This window comes from Myotis yumanensis, unplaced genomic scaffold (genome assembly GCF_028538775.1).
Source record: "Myotis yumanensis isolate MYYU_CA2020_CCGP unplaced genomic scaffold, mMyoYum1.0.hap1 SCAF_12, whole genome shotgun sequence".
NCBI lineage: Eukaryota > Metazoa > Chordata > Mammalia > Chiroptera > Vespertilionidae > Myotis > Myotis yumanensis.
This window is the reverse complement of record NW_027223763.1, coordinates 61,604,254-61,609,264: the sequence shown is the minus strand read 5'-3', so window position 1 is coordinate 61,609,264 and position 5,011 is coordinate 61,604,254. Positions and strand designations below refer to the sequence as shown.

The following is a 5,011-nucleotide window of genomic DNA, read 5'->3' as shown; positions in this document are numbered from 1 at the left end:
GCAAAGATATAGATATAAAAGGCAATACAGACATAAAGAGAAATTGTGTTCTCTCCAGTAATATAAATAATCAACAAGACACAGCAAAAGATACTGCTGGGGATGTGGTCAGGGTCTGAGATGGTCTAGGGCAGTGATCGGCAAACTCATTAGTCAACAGAGCCAAATATCAACAGTACAACGATTGAAATTTCTTTTGAGAGCCAAATTTTTTAAACTTAAACTATATAGGTAGGTACATTGTTGTTAACTTAATTAGGGTACTCCTAAGGCTTAGGAAGAGCCACACTCAAGGGACCAAAGAGCCGCATGTGGCTCTCGAGCCGCAGTTTGCCGACCACGAGTCTAGGGAGTGCCCTGAGTGGAATTTTAAGAATGAATGCTGAGCATTTTTAGACCATTCTGCAATCGGTAAAATTCTCATGTTCATGAACTAGCTGTCTCTCTCGGTTGATGGTCTCATATCTGTGTGAAGTGGCCCCTTTGGAAATAAGGCAACCCTTTGGGTGGGTATTGGACATTTCAGTATTGTCGCTACTCCGCAAGTAGTTCAGAGCTCTCTCAGGGCACTCTTGCAGGGCCATATTTATAACGTTTTGTAAACAAGAGGACAAACCTCCCACTGTCACCAGGGCCTTGCCTGCACAGGACTCAGTTCCTGTCTGCTTCCACCAGGCAGGAACAGGGCAGACCCAACGCTATTTTCAGCCGACAGGGTCGCTGAATTTCTGGTTTTAAAATGATGAGAAAAACAACATTATTTTAATTTTTGTTTCAAATTGATTTTGACAAAAAGAAGATGAGTGTTCAAATGGAAAATCAGAATGGGTAACTCTTAGATGAAATACCAGGCAAGCCGGGGCATAGATTTCCGAGGCACATAGTCAGGACAGCAAGCAGTTCTTCTGTGGTGTTCTGTAAAGATGCACATTTGCTTCAGAGGCGGCCTCAATGTCATTTAGAATCTCGGGGCATTGTTTCCGGCACCCAGAAAGCGAATGCCCTCTCCCAGCAGCCATCCTCTTCAACCCAAACTCTCGTCATTGGCTTTGGGCTCAAGTAATTAAAACAACGGGTTGCTTAAAATATGGATTTCCTTTCAAGCAGTTGTCTGTCCTGTCCTGGAAGAAAGTTGGAATCCCAGGAGGATCTATTATAATCTGTCTCCTCCCCGGTAGGAGACAGCTGATCATAATAACGACCACTTTTAGAGTCCTATTCTGAGCCAGGCTCTTTCATAGACATTAGTGAGCTAACATATCCTCCTGGTTTTTTGCGATGGCAGGTACCATTTTGCCAAGAGCCTGAGACTCAGAGACATTAAATTGCCCAATGGCAAGAATATGGTAGTAAAAAAAAATCTTTAGCCAGGATTCATCCTAAATGCTGGTGGCGTGTTTAGGTTTCTTAAAGTGATATCCATGGGGATGGGGGCTTGGAATCCAAGTTCATCAGCCAAAGAAAGACTCTCTCTGTCCTCTGCAGAGGAGTCTCCTGTGATCCAGTTACCCCTGGAGTTGCAGTCAGGCGAGATGTAGGCCAAGAGAGATCAGTATTTTGTCAACAGGGAAACCTTTGGACGTTTGTCAAGCATCTTGTTCATCTCACCGTTGTTTTTCACTGCTCGTGTTTCCCTAGGAATACCCTCAATTTTGAGTCAATATTCTAGCAAAGGTGGCTGTCAAGTACATTTTCCCTATTGCTCTCAGTGTTAGTATGGAAGTATTATGATAGAGAAAAATAAGTTTGGGTTCTGGACATAACCAAATGATACTTCAGGTTATAGCACACTTTTGAAGAGTGTTCTTAAAATTTTCTTGTTTAAAATAAAATACATTATGACGAAACCGGTTTGGCTCAGTGGAAAGAGCGTCGGCCTGCGGACTGAAGGGTCCCGGGTTCGATTCCGGTCAAGGGCACGTACGTTGGTTGCGGGCACATCCCCAGTGGGAGATGTGCAGGAGGCAGCTGGTCGATGTTTCTCTCTCATCGATGTTTCTAACTCTCTATCCCTCTCCCTTTCTCTCTGTAAAAAATCAATAAAATATATTTTTAAAAAAATAAATAAATAAAATAAAATAAAATACATTATCCTACATAATAAAAGCCTAATATACTAAGTGTTCGGTCATCTGGTCATCCATTTAACCAATCAAAGCATAATATGTTAATGATATGCTAAGGCTGCTCAACTGCTCGCTATGACATTCACTGACCACCAAGAGGCAGACGCTCCAACTGGTAGGTTAGCTTGCTGCTGGGGTCTGGCTGATCGGGACTGAGCAAGATGGGCTGGATACACCCTGGAGCCCTCCCTGCAGTCCCTCCCCCACTGGCCAACCTCCTGCACCCCTCCCCAGCCCTAATTGTGCACCAGTGGGGTTCCTCGGCCTGGCCTGCGCCCTCTCACAATCTGGGACCCCTCAGGGTATATCGGAGAGCCAGTTTTGGCCAGATCTCACTCAACACAGGAGCTGTCCCCTGGTAGTCAGTGTGCTCCCACAGGGGGAGCACCACTCAGCCACAAGCAGGCTCATAGCTGGCGAGAGGTGGGAGCCTCTCCTGCCTCTGTGGCAGTGCTAAGGATGTCCAACTGATGGATTGGGCCTAAGCCATCAGTCAGACATCCCCCAAGGGATCCCAGACTGGATCCCCCCGACCCTGAGTGCATGAATTTTGTGCACAGGGCCTCTAATCTGATTATAAAAGATCAATGTGGCACATTGGCTGCAGAGAGCCCAGCAACCACAGGAGGTTGGAGTGCTCTCAGTGAAACAAAGTACTGGGATCTATCAGCAGACTCTTCAGGGGTTGTGGGGGCACCTGAGTCCTGTAACTTCTAGTTGTGCTCTAAGGCATATTATTGGGTCTTGCAAAGTGGAATCTCATTCATTTACCATGAGTTGTCACAAGAGAACTCTGCTCAAGTGAGGACTTTATTCGTTCATCTAATAATAAACACACTTTGGTAGTATATTTCGGTTATCTACTCCTGCATAAATCACCTCATGTATTAAGAGTCTAAAACAACATTGCCAGTTGGGAGCATCTGATTGGTCAAGCCTAGGTCACAGGCTCAAGCTTCCAGGTGGTTCTTTAGAAAAGAAACATCTAGGCCAGTGATGGCGAACCTTTTGAGCTCGGCATGTCAGCATTTTGAAAAACCCTAACTTAACTCTGGTGCCGTGTCACATATAGAAAGTTTTTGATATTTGCAACCATAGTAAAACAAAGACTTATATTTTTGATATTTATTTTATATATTTAAATGCTATTTAACAAAGAAAAATCAACCAAAAAAATGAGTTCGCGTGTTACCTCTGACAGGCGTGTCATAGGTTCACCATCACTGATCTAGGCTAATGTGCCTACCTCTCACCAAGGCACATACAGGGCTGCGGGAGAAAGTTCCCCTAAGTGAAATGGGGTCTTGATGGCTGGCTAGCCAGAAATAACAGCAAGTGTCTGCTATATGCAATTTTACCTGCAGTGGCCTCATTTTCCCACTCTATTTGAAGTTATAGATGAAACACACCATTCTCACTGGAAATGTAATGGTTTGGGGCAAGAATGCTAAGAGATGAAAGTGGGGAGTGCCTGGCCAAACCCGGGATATTTGTGAGTGCAATCCACTTACGGGGGCTCACTCTCTGTCCTCTGTGGTTGGTAAATGAAAGAAAGAGAAAGAGAAAAGGGGAAAGCTGAAGGCTGGGTCCTATTCCTGTGCCCATGACAGCAATGCCTGTGTTTATCTATTGATGGAAAACAATCAGAAAAGATGGTGGTATGAAAGTCAGTATTCCATTAGCCCTCTTTGAGGCCAAAATTACAACAGGATGGTTTGAGTAAAAATTGCATTTTTCAGAATGACATGCAAGAGGGCTTTCAATGAATTCCTGGCATGACATCCTTTGTGGAGTATGAGAGTCTGATCTGTGCAGTCCACTGAGTAATTCTTTTTTTTTTTTTTAAATATATTTTATTGATTTTTTACAGAGAGGAAGGGAGAGAGATAGAGAGTTAGAAACATCGATGAGAGAGAAACATCGACCAGCTGCCTCCTGCACATCTCCCACTGGGGATGTGCCCGCAACCCAGGTACATGCCCTTGACCGGAATCGAACCCGGGACCCTTGAGTCCGCAGGCAGACGCTCTATCCACTGAGCCAAACCGGTCTTGGCCACTGAGTAATTCTTTATAGACTCTCAGAGACAGCTCAGAATGGGATGGGGACAAAGAGTAGGACAATAGCCCTGGCCAGTTTAGCTCAGTGGATAGAGCTCCAGGGTCTGCATTAAGTTGAGAGGAGAATTACTCAGAAGAGATTATGAGTGAATTTGGCTAAAACACAGATAAACACAAACTCAGAGTGCTCGCTTCGGCAGCACATATACTAAGGTTGGAGCGATGCAGGGAGGATTGGCATGGCCCCTGCACAAGGATGACACGCAGGTTCGTGAAGCGTTCCATATTTTTAACAAAAAAAAAACTCAGACGGCAAGGTAAGGTTTTGTTAGTAGAGAGAAGTTAGATTTGGCATTGAACTGAAAATGATGAAAAGAGCAGAAGGAATGACTAGGTTTGTTACCGGGGGAAGAAAGACTAGAACAAGGAGCCAGTTGTAGAATAAATATGGGAGGGTGAAACAGGAAAGTAAGTTTTTCAACATTATGTAAGTTCACCTAGCACATCCAGTCTGGTGAGATCAAGTCTTTGAAAAGGTAACATGGGCTAAAGCCAAGCATTTATAGTTATCTCATGCCAGCCAAGTGCTCCTCCCTATTTTACAGATGGGCAAATTGAAACTGAGAGATGTTAAATCATTCGTACCAAAAATCATTTGTACAGTTAGCCTTGGCTAATGCGGCTCAGTTGGTTGAGCATCATCCTATGCACCAAAAGGTTGAATTCCCAGTCAGGACACATCCCTGGGTTTCAGGCTCGATCCCCTATGGATCCTCTGTGGGGAATGCGCAGGAGGCAGCCGATCAATGTGTTTCTCACATCCAT

At 44.5% G+C, this 5,011-nt stretch overlaps 1 non-coding gene across 1 annotated transcript; it reads left to right on the top strand.

The window, feature by feature from the left end:
• Positions 1-4,370: 4,370 nt before the first annotated feature.
• Positions 4,371-4,477, top strand: LOC139021385 (U6 spliceosomal RNA). Its single transcript, XR_011473490.1, has one exon. It is a non-coding gene; the product is annotated as a U6 spliceosomal RNA (small nuclear RNA).
• The last annotated feature ends 534 nt before the right edge of the window (positions 4,478-5,011 follow it).